The 12,286-nt window shown below is 41.4% G+C and overlaps 1 pseudogene; it reads right to left on the bottom strand.

Annotated features, from left to right (window-relative positions):
• Positions 1 to 1,460: 1,460 nt before the first annotated feature.
• LOC127682172 (NADPH-dependent 3-keto-steroid reductase Hsd3b5-like) lies at positions 1,461 to 11,848 on the bottom strand (annotated as a pseudogene).
• Positions 11,849 to 12,286: the final 438 nt, after the last annotated feature.

Genomic DNA, 12,286 nt, shown 5'->3' with positions numbered 1-12,286 from the left:
AACCTTGGATGCATCTCCCAGATGAGCTTCTAAGATTCCTTCCAGCCAAGGAGAATGGTACTTTCTTCAGATTTGCTATGAAATCTCTGCTCTTCCTGGTGCCAAGCATGTTTAAATTTACACTAAAACTCTTGTTGCCTAGAGCCATCTAAAACAGGCTATCATAAATATTTGTCTCTTATCTTTGGATTCTAGGGGACCTACATGTAAATAAATAAATATGTAATGAGACCGTTGCTACATGCACCTAGTTTCAGACTTCCATCCAGTACATTACCAGAGATGCAGACTAATGAATTAATACATAAAATAGTACATAAATGTCATGTTTACAGTATACTCACAGTTTTAACAGGGCTAACCAGCACCAGTTCTCTCTAGGGGCCACAAAATAGCATAGTTACTATTTCTCATATCTTTAGAAGTCAATAGACATACCTCAATAAGTTGTCTTGGTCTTTCATGTGTTCCTGATGTTTTGACATTGGGACCTGCCTATCTGGGACCAGATTGTTGATTAAGAATGTTGTTGTTTTTCAATTCAGGTGGTCTTTCAGACTTTAGAGAAATGGTGTTCAGGAATGAATAGGTTGTGGTAGGCTTGGGTTCTACTTCTTTTAATCTGTTGCTCAGGACTCCAGGTTGTATCCCCAGACCTCTACTGAAGTTGAGTACTGGCTGAAACTACAGCTTCTGTTGAGGAGTAAACATACCATGTAAATATATTGTGAGCTGACTACAAAACAGTCATTTGGTAAGTACCAAATGTTACAAGAAATAGAAGAGACCCCATTAGTATGGTGTACATGGGTTATTGTGGGAGAAAAAAGGAAGGAAGTAGTGGGGCTAGTGGTTGGTATTAGGATGTGATATGCGAGGTAAGGAAGGGGAATCTGCATAGAAAGGAATGGCAGATATAAAAGAAAAAGGATGGGTAAAATGTGGAGGTTCCGGTTAGAAGGAGACTAAAGAGAATGAGATCATAATATGTGATGTTGAACATACTCATCTCTAGTGAGGTTGAGGCCCAGGGGCTCACATTACAAAGTAGGCTGTTTTCTTTGGGAGAGAAAACAATGGGGAGAAAACAAAGCAAAATGAACAAAATGAGTTACTGACATATATTTATTATTCCTTTTATTGGACTTCATAAAGCAAGCAGAGTTTTCTAAAGGGTAGGCATGCTTTGGATGGGGAGAAAGAATAATGAAGAGAGCTCTGAGGGACAAGAGGTGCTGAGGAGCTTGGACCCAGGAGCTGGGGTACTGCTGTCTGTGTGTCTCTGGGCAGGGGCTTCAAGAAGGCATTGTAGATGGGTCAGTGAGTGGCAAGGCTTTAAGGGACTTGATGAAGACTCTAAGATCCTCTGTATCAAAGGGAAGCAGCAGGACCTGGATTGTGTTCCTGTCTCTACTAGAGGACCAGATAACACCCAGGGCCATGTCCTCACCCTCTTCACATCACTGAGACTTTTTGTTTAATGTCTCTCCGTGCTGCTTCACTAGTGTCCCAATCCACTGTGAGGTTTTCTGCTTGGCCTCCTCCCAGCTGACAAGTGGCTCATAGCCCAGATCTCTCTGAGGCTTCTTATAGGAGAAAGTGAACATGCTATTTTGTACTGTGACTAAGAAGCAGTGAAAGGGTGGCCTATAGTTGTAGACTGGACATAGCAGGAAGCTCACAGTTTCCAGCAAGAAGGCAAGCCAGTATTGTAGAGGCAGAGGAAGGCTCCAACTGGAATCAAAGCAGAGGCCACATTTCTTGCTCAGGGTGTAATTTAAATCATCATAGCTTTGGTGATGGGTGTCATCTGTGACGTAGTAGAACTGTTCTTGGATACTTGGGGACTTCCTGGGGTCTCTTAGGCCCCTGGCAGCCAGAATGTGAGCCCACGTTGCATTGCCCACATACACTGGGCTGGCTATGGAGAATGAGGCATATTTCTTAATTTTGCTGTTGTTCTTGAGTGCTGTATTCACAACAGTTAAAGGGGCTTGGCATTCTTCCCCATAGATGAATGGGAGTCTGATTGCACAAGTGTGCAAAGTGCCACCGTTTTTCAGGAGGCTCCCATTGGCTGCCAGCACTGCCTTCTCAGCCATCTTTTTGCTGTATGGGTATGGGTCAGGCCATGTGCTTTCATGATGCTCTTCCTCACGGCCATTCAGGACGATCTCCTTGTAGGAATTCGGCCCAGGCACAGATACTGAGCTGCTGTAGATGAAGGCTGGCACACTGGCTTCCACACAAGCATCCAATAGGCTCTGGGTACCTGCTTATAAGATGCTCACCATCACTGATTGGAAATAAGACAAAGAAAGGGCCACTGTGGCAATTGGATCAGATTGGTCTCCATCCCAAATCAAGTGGAAGGGGTACTACTGACTTAAATGCATTACCTGATATTGACTCAAATCTACAATTGTACAGCCACATAATAATCCCAAAATTAGGTGATAGTTAAATCTAGAAATGAAGGATTTGGACTTTTAATTTATAAATCTCTCTCTCTCTCTCTCTCTCTCTCTCTCTCTCTCTCTCTCTCTCTCTCTCTCTGTTTATATATATATTGGTGTGTGCTTTTATTTTAAGTTTTGGGGATGAAACAAATCTAAGCTTTCTACATGTTACCCAAGGCCCTCCCACTTTTTGAGGGTTTTTTGATGTTGTGGTTGTTTTTTGTTTTTGTTGATATTGTTGCTGCTGCTGCTTTTGTTGTTGTTCTCATAGGCATCATGATCAAAGCAACTTGCGTATGGAAGGGAATGGGATGGCTCACACATCTAGACTACAGTTCACTCCTGAGGAAAGTCACTGCAGAAACAAAGGGAGAAGCCATATACCAATGCTTCTCCCTCAGTTGCTTCCTATGGCTGCTCTGCCTGCTTACTCCTATTACCCAGGATCTCCTGCTTCGTGTTCATTCTGCCCATGCTGGGCGGGCCATCCCAATGTCAATCATTAATAAAACCCACAGATATCTTCACAGGCCTATCTGTTAGCAGCAGTTTCTCAGTTGATGTTCCCTGTTTTCAGGTGACTACCATGTATCAAGCTGACCAAAAGTACACAGCAGTTTTTACATTGGAAAGTGCTTACCTGGATTTTTATTCTGGAAACGTATGACTTTAAGTGTTTTAAAAACTGACATCAATAAATTGGTTTCAGGTTGTTGCTCAGTGATTGAGCATGTAACTTGATTCCCAGAAACAATAATAACAAAAAGTTTGACAATTCTTCCCCACAAAATAAAAGCAAAGCATCACTAAACTTTATACAGTTCATTTCATTAAAGGCAGGTGCTTTTTCAATCCAAGGAATGCAAAGTATTTTATTATCAGAGCAGTTCAAAATCTCCATTATGCCCACTCAGGTGTATTACCCATAGTGTATTGGCAATATACATTTTTATTGTATTGTACTGTATTTTTTATGTATATAGTTCAGTCTGGACTGGAAGGCATGATTGTCCTGGTTCAGAGTCCTGAGTGCTAAGATTACAGGTATGCACCACTTCACCTGGGAACCATTATATACTCATAGTTAGACACTAAAGGCTGGTTCACTTGATTCTCATGTTGTAAGAATTAATATAGACATGAGAAACCGGCTGTTCATAGCACCACTCTAAAGTGTGTCTAAGAAAGAGGTAGCAATACAAACCTAAGAAGGATCCTTTTGAATTGGTTTTGACCATCCCCCAACATTAATTAATCCAGAAAAGGAGCCTAGTTAGTTATTTGGAGGTCATATCAAGGATACATGGCAGGCAGGACCTTGAACTATAGTGGTACTACAGAGACTGGTGTCAGGAGTCAGTGTGTTTATTTTATATGGTAAAGTCCTTTATTTAAAGTAGATTGGAAATCTACTTCCAAATCCACTAAATGTTGTGTATTGCTGTTTGTATTTTCTGTTCCTTCAGGACGGATGTCACAACCAGGAGCAGATCTTGTAATCAGGTGATGACAGGTAAAATGTTAATTGGCCAGTTAAGGCTAGAGACTGTGATTGGGCAGTGGAAGAAAAAGACAGAGCTGGAAATTTCATTGAAGAGGAAGGAGTAAAAGAAGGTAAGAGATGGACAACAGAGGGAGAAGAAGATGGAGGAAGAAGTTGAAGATGGAGCAGACCCACATGGCCTGGAGGAACTGAAGGTAGCTATGGATTTCTTACGGGAGCAATAGAATAGTGTAATGTTGTATTTGTACAATCTAAGTGTGCAGATTGTAATATATATTATTGAGTTGTGTGTTCTTTGCGTGGGCATTTTGGGGTTGGAGATTTACCAGTATAAATCTGGCTGGTGTAATTTAAGTCTCTGGTGTTTTCATTTCAAGAGGTTAAGGGCAGCTGAGTGAGAAGTAGCTGTTGTTCTGCAGGCCAGCCACAGGAGTGGATGGCCTGAGAAATCAGAACAGCAGCTCCAGGCATCTCAGATTAACCTGTTTGGTTATCTTAGCAAGCTAGCTGCAGGAAACAGGGAAAATGGCTGCTAAGAAGTAGCCACAGGAGAGTAGGTGAAACTGCCCATGCCAGGGTAAAAATCAAATTTAGCGTGTTTTTTTCCCCAACCAATCATTTAAGCATGTGGATCTAAGGGAGAGAGTTGCTGAGCTCTGCCTAGGACCAGTCTTTAAGATATACAAAGAAATTAAGAAGGTAGACGCCAGAGAGCCAAATAACCCTATTAAAAATGGGGTACATAGCTAAACAAAGAATTTTCACCTGAGGAATATGGAATGGCTGAAAACACATAAAGAAATGTTCAACATCCTTAGTTATCAGGGAAATGCAAATCAAAACAACCCTGAGATTCCACCTCATACCAGTCGGAATGGCTAAGATCAAAAACTCAGGAGAAAACAGGTGCTGGCAAGGATGTGGAGAAAGAGGATCGCTTCTCCACTGCTAGTGGGGTTACAAGCTGGTACAACCACTCTGGAAATCAGTCTGGCAGTTCCTCAGGAAACTGAGCAGGATACTACTGGAGGACCCCACTATACCACTCCTGGGCATATACCCAGAGGATTTCCCAGCATGTAATAAGGATACATGGTCCACTATATTCATAGAAGCCCTATTTATAAAAGCCAGAAGCTGGAAAGAACTCAGATGTCCCTCAGTGGAGGAACTGATACAGAAAAAGTGGGATATTTACACTATGGAATAGTACTCAGCTATTAACAGCAATAAATTCGTGAAATTCTTAGACAAGTGGGTGGGACTGGGGGATGTTATCCTGAGTGAGGTGACCCAATCACAAAAGAATACACATGGTATGCACTCACTGATAAGCAGATATTAGCCCAGAAGCTTGGAATACCCAAGAAACAATCCACATATTGAATGATGCCCAAGAAGAAGGAAGGAAAGGCCCCTGGTCCTAGAAAGACTCAGTGCAGCAGTATAGGGGAATACCAGAACAGGAAAGTAGGAAGGGGTTTATTGGGGAATGGGGAGGGAAGAGGGCTTATGTGACTTTTGGGGAGGGGATATCCTGGAAAGGGGAAATCATTTGAAATGTAAATAAAGAATATTTCAAATAAAAAAAAAAACAAAAAAGACTAGAGTGAAGGTGATCTGAAGAGAATGATTTTATGGAAATTGGAAAACCATTGCTATTAAGAGAAGAAGTACTGGGTCTTTCTGACAGGCTGTTATGGAACAGCTTTGAAAGAGCTCTCAACAAGAAACGTCAGGGTCTGGCCCATCATACCAGTGGGCAGATGGGAATCAATCATGTGGCGACAGAGTCCAGTCACATTGTTGTGAAGAGGCAGGAGAATATTCCAGGCAATGGGAGAACATTGGATATGGCTCGATAAACTTTCTCTCCTACTGTTCCTTCCTCTCCAGTATGGTTTTTTTCTTCTAGCCACCAAGGACAACAGTCCTGATTTCTTCCATGGCCACCAAGGATATACATTTGTCCTAGCCAGGGCACAGCAGGTATCCTACTGTTCCTCCAGATGTGGCAAAGTAGGGTCCTCCTTCCCCAACCTGTCTCATGGTTTTCATTTTTAATCTGCTCAATATCCTCCTCAGGTACTGTACCTTTCAGATTGACATCCAGGATGGTCTGTCTGGAATGGGCACCAAAGAAGTCAATAGCAGCAGCAGTGTGGATGACAACAGAGATTCCCTTGGCAGGCTCTCCTCAGGTACTGGGCATCCAGAATGTTACCCCTCAGTACTGTCATCTTGGCTTTTGTCTGCAGCTCTGTGGACACAAAGCAGGTCTTTGGAAAGCTTTCTGCCTGGGATGGAAGTTTCCTGACACAGGTGTCAGTTACCTAGGCCTTCAAGAGTAGTCATGGTGAGCAGAAACTGGGGACAAGGCCTTTCACCAGAAGAAAGCATAAATGCTCAAAAATCAGAATGTAGCATTTATAGGGTAGTAGGAAGCACCTATTCTCCATCAGTTCTTAGCCCAAGCCTGTCTGGGATCAACTCTTCTGAGATTTCAGGTCAACTGAATCTACAATGCAGCTAAAGAATAGCTTTAAGGAGGCAGAAGTAGCAATCTATAGCTGGAAGATCCCTCTTGGGACATATAAAAACCTCTGCTTGATTTGTCTACTCTAGGTCCCTTTCCCCTGTCAGGTAACCCTGAGAAGTCCTTGAAGTAGAAAAGGATGGGTGTCTTAGTTAAGGTTTCTGTTGCGTGGGAGTGACACCATGACCATGGAAACTCTAATAAAGGAAACATTTATTTGGGGATGGCTTACAGCTTCACAGGTGTTGTCTATTATCATCATGGCAGCATGTAGGCAGATGTGATACTGGCATAGGTTTGAGTTCTACATTGACCCTCAGGCAGCAGATGGAGACTGTATTCCACACTGGGCATAACTTGAGCATATATGAACTCCAATCCTGCCCTACAGTGACATACTTCCTCTAACAGGGCCACAGCTCCTAATAATGCAGCTCTTCATGGCCAAGTTTTCAAACACAAGAATCTATGGGATCTATTTCTATTCAATCCACAATAATGGGGGAAAGACTTCTGGGAAGGAAGAAGGTGCTAGGATGAGTTTCTTTCTGTATGTTCTTTCCTCTGCTTTCGTTTGACCTGACTTTTATACAGACTGGGTCAAAGGAGTAGCTGTGACATGGTAGCTGGTACCCAGACCAGACAGACTAACTTCACACTTCAATTCTTTGGTCATTCTGATATACCAGGCCATCTTGGGTGCTTTGTGGTAGAACCACAGCTCCCACTTTGTCCAACATACTATCTATGGGCTCGGCAGTTGTTCTGCATTGACAAGTCATGGAGGTGATGTCATGCTGTGATCTGAAGTCAAAAGAAATCCAGAGAGAAGCTCTCACTCAGCATATTTTAAAGGACAGAGGGTACTGCCAGACCTCCTTTTTCTGCTGTGAGAAGTTGGGGAAGTCACTCTTCATAGTTGTTGCCTTCTTGTCTGTAGAATCAGAAGACAAAGTTATCTTTGTTTAAGGATTTCATATCGGGAAGGGATAAGGAGTTTGCACCATTAAGAAGTTTCTGACATGAAAAGGATACTAGAATGATTGGAAAATTTGAAATGGTTTGAAAATTTGAAAATATCCAAATGGTTCGAGGAAGCTGCAGAGGAGTTTCATAAAAGCACAGGATTTCTTGTAGGAGGCACAGATGTCCTTGTGCTCATGCATAAAGACTAGGGAAAACTGGAATGTTGGCACAGAGCTCTGCCTTAAAGGGAAGGAATTGATAACCAGTTATCAGCCCAGAAGGCTGGATGCAGATATGAGTTTCAGCGTGTCCAGCTTTGTAAAATTGATGTGGCTGGAAACTACATTGGACCCTCCCCCAGACTCTTAACATAAGGTTGGTTTACTTAATCTATAGAACCCATCTTCATGGAAGTTACCACATGGGATTTATAAAGTGTTTTGGTGTGGTCGTGTCTGATACTTATTTAAGTTACTTTGTTCCACAGTGTTTATGTATGCTTTATTGTGCACACAGGGTTGATTTAGTTATTACCAGGAATGTTTTACCAAATTTTGCTATGCTTAAATACATCTAAATTAAACCACTGGGGTCAGACTGCAGAAACTTGAACCAACAACAGCTACTTAATCCTCCTGAGCTGAGTGGCCTTCGTGGCTCCTGTGGATTGTTACTGTTTTGGATGAAATCACTTCAACTTATAAAGCAGATGCTCATTAGATCAAACAGTGTTGACTTGTAGATGCTTAACAGATATGATTAAGACCTTTGATTCTCCATGTTCAAACTTGGAGTTTTCCCACTAATAGAAAGGCTTTGGGTTCTAGCCCCAGTACTGGGGGGGGGGGGGGGACGGGGACAAAACATATCAAGGTTTCTTACATCTGATCTTAGTGGAGGACTGTGATATTTTCCTGTCACCTCCTGTCACAGGAGGACAATCTAGGTGCAGATGTCCTTTGTGCTTTGTGCATTTATGTTGTTGTGTGTGTTGTTTTGTAGTATTTACCAAATACATTAAACTTTTCAATGTTTTCCAAACTAAAAATAAATCCTTTGGGTTTTAAAAAATGATTTCTCTATTTTTATGTTATGTGCATTTATATATTGCTTGCATGTGTATCTGTGTGAGGGTGTCAGGTACCCTGGAACTGGAGTTTCACACAGTTATTAGCTGCCATCTGTGTGCTGAGAAAGCAACCTAGGTCTGTGGTAGAGCAGCCACTGCTCTAAATCACAGGATCTCTCTGCACCCCTAACCATTTTGATTTACTACTATTGATTCTGTGATTTCAGACAGTCCTGCAAGTCCAAAGAACATGTATATTAAACCTATTTTTCAATTATGTATTTGTATAAATTCTAAGGGAACATAAAATCTCTGGAACTATGATTAATTTCAGTATAGGTTACCAGTTATAAATCTAGTATTAGTATATACTTCAAAAATAACCAAATTGGTATTTTTCTAATTATCTTAGGGAGGAAATAGAATTGAATCAAAAATGATGTTTTTAGCTCATAACTACTAAAAAGTGGAATTTGATTTGTTCTCCTAGTTATTTATTGATTTATCCATCTATTTATTTTGTTGTCTCTGTGTGTATGTGTGTAACTGTGTGTGTGTGTGTTCTTTTTTAAAACTTTGAAACCATTGTTTCTCCAACTCTAAAGACTATAATTTTTAACACATTTTTGCTTCAGTATCTTGAGATGGTAATCATTCCTACAAATAGATGAAATTATGCTTGACAATGTCTAGAGAAGCACTCTTTCTAAAGCTCATATGTATATTAAGGAGTTTGAACACTGACTAGTGGTGTGAATGAGAATGGTTTAGTAGGTTCCTGTCTCTGAATACTTGGTCTCAAGTTGCTGGAAAGGTTAGGAGGTGTGGCCTTGTGGTAGGATGCCACAGTGGCCCAGTGAAATCTGTAAAACAAAATTTTACAGGTAGAGGCGAGAAATGTCTCCTGGGAATGTGTGGAACACCCTGTACAGTAGCAGACAACCTCACTTGGCATTTTACTATACTTCTGAAACTATCCTCCTTCCTAGTGGCCGGGACTAAGATAATCCGAGCAAAATAAGATGTAAAAGAATCCATCTTGTAGCCAAAAAATTCTTCAATGCTTTTCTCCAATTGTTTATGTAATTACATTTACCTCCCAACAGGACATATATGTAGTATGGCTCCAAATATGGTAGAAAAAGTATTTTTAGCAGGCAGTAGAATTATCCAGGAACTCTAAACTCACAGGTTCCTTTCTGTTTTTCAGTCACCCTTGCAAGGCAGGTGGATTTGAAACAATAGGCCAGACTAAGGATATTTACATCTGAAGAACCTTATACAAAGTCCTTGAAGAACAAGTGGGTGTTGGGCAAGGTAGAAAGAATTTACATTTGAGTTGGTACATAGCTCAGATAATTTAAACTGATTGGCCTAAAAACTATGGAGTGGTACAAATCAATTGGCTCAGTGGACCAATTAGTTTTCTATAATGTCTACAGCTGTGCGAACTCCTGCTTCGGGGTAATGGCGTAAGTTTACAGAAGATAAGCTTAGCCCATTTCCAGTTACCCTATGGGGCCAGGATCACCTATTCAAGGCCTTTCTGCTAGGTCTAAACAAAGGCGAGCTCTGGAATGTGACCTTTTACCTAGTTTCTAACAAAGCGAGATAGCATTTTAAACTACTGATTTCTTGGGGTCATTAGAGTTAGGCTGTATTATTTTCTATCCTTTCAAAAAGATGAATGTGATGCTTAATTTGAGATGTTAACTTGACTGGACTAGGAGATACCCAGAAAAATACATTCAGTTTCAAACTGACTCTGTGGTTGTGTCTGTTTGTCACTCGCCGGACCTTTTTCCTCCCCTGATATCCAGAATTCCCCCTCAGATTTAGTTCCCCGCTGGGACTGTCCATGACAGTAGGAGGTGTGGCCTTGTGGTAGGACATGTGACACTTGAGGGGTCCTATAAGGCTTCTAAAGACTTGGATCAGTCCCGGTTAGTTCTCTGACTTGTGGCTGTGGATCTAGATATGAACTCTCAGCTACTGCCACAGTGCCCTGACAATCTGCCTGCTTCCATGCTCCCTGCCATGATGATTATAGACTCTAACCCCCTAAAACTAAAAGTCTCTAATAATCCCTTCATTGGTCACATTGTCTTATCCCAGCAATAAAAAATAAGACACACCTCCATCACCTTCATTCTTCATAGGATGTAGTCACATCATTTCCAGGATTTGGTTCATCTTGTGAAGGAGGGACAATCAAAATCAAGCTAGAAGATACCTAATAGGTAATTTGATCCAAACTGATCCTAACAAAGCCAAGGGACAAGTGCATGGGACCCAATCAATGAGTGTAAAAGAACTCTGCAAAGTATGCAGGAAGAGGTGCCTTTATAATTGTCTCCCTTTAAGAGCTAAGGAACTTCCACAGCTCCCTCCATAGAAGGAGGAAAGAATGGAGCAGCTGGGAACTTACCCTGTCAATCCAATGCTTGTTCTTGGCCTGGGGGTGGTGGGGGTGGGGAGAAACAACAGAAAAAAATAAAGAACTTCTCCAGCAAAGTGCTCAGAAACTTTCTTTGAGAGTAAATGACAGAGAGGAGGAATGATGGGAAAGGCATTGGAGGATTCCTGACAACACATATGAAGTCCCACTGTCCTTACTATGTGCTCTCTAATCTCCCTCTCCTCTTCTTCATTCCCCTTCCCTATAGTCTTCATAAATTCACCTTAATATTATAAGCACTTCCTGCCATGAGCTTCTCTCTCTCTCTCTCTCTCTCTCTCTCTCTCTCTCTCTCTCTCTCGTCTTTAGTAAAAATAACCCATTAAGCAGATTTAGAACAGCTAAAAGAGGTGGAATCCACTGCGAAGTTCCTTAGTTTAATAATCTTTTGTTAGTATTACACAATATTGCACAGTATTGCCAATATTGACAAGTTCAGTCCATTTAGGACATAAAACAGCTTCCAGCAAAGGCGAAAACTGCAGTATCTAAATAGGAGCGACCTGTAGGTCCAGGGCCTGCTGATGAACACATTCTGTTGTTCTGCATCAGAGCAGACTCCATGGTTTTACTATAAGGAGTACCTTTTGAGCTATGCCAACTGTGAATATTCCTCATGAGGGCCTTTCAGTATCTACCTGTTTTTTATTTGGTTGACAAACAAGCTCTCCCCATAGTCAATCTGTGTTCAACAGGTCCTATGTCACTTACTAGAAAATTCTTCTTTGTGTTTTGGATTGAAGATCCTAAATAGGGCTCTGATCTCCTGCACATCTTCCTTCTGCACCAACATTTAGATAATCCTCTGGCCCAGAAACCCTCCTGCCCCTGTCACCAGGCAGCTCCACCCAGGCATAGTCAACACAAGAAGCAGATAGTTTTGGGTACAGATGTGATATAATGTATCCTGTGGCATGGTTCAATGAGCACAGAGTCATGGAATTCCTTCTACATTTACATGGTAGAAAAAATGTCCTGAAGCTAATTTCACACATTTATCTCATAAGACATCCCTTTTCTGATCCCACATCTTTTGGGATGTTCTCTAAGAAGCAAGGAAAAAATAAAAACAAAAGCAAAATACCCATTTATATTGGACATCAGATGTGTAAGCTCTACCTTAGATCATCTTTGACACTGAGACAAGGAATCAGACTGAGCACCAAGGTTGTCCTTCTCACCTTAGATGACAACTACAAACTCTGTATTGTCTTACCTGTGCTTGTGAGAAACCTCTCCCACAAGTGAGCTCTACAACTCTCAGCTCATATGGTTAGTTCTATCAGCTTCAGTT

The sequence above is a fragment of the Apodemus sylvaticus genome, chromosome 4 (assembly GCF_947179515.1).
Source record: "Apodemus sylvaticus chromosome 4, mApoSyl1.1, whole genome shotgun sequence".
Classification (NCBI taxonomy): Eukaryota; Metazoa; Chordata; class Mammalia; order Rodentia; family Muridae; genus Apodemus; species Apodemus sylvaticus.
This window is presented reverse-complemented; position numbering and strand designations above follow the sequence as displayed.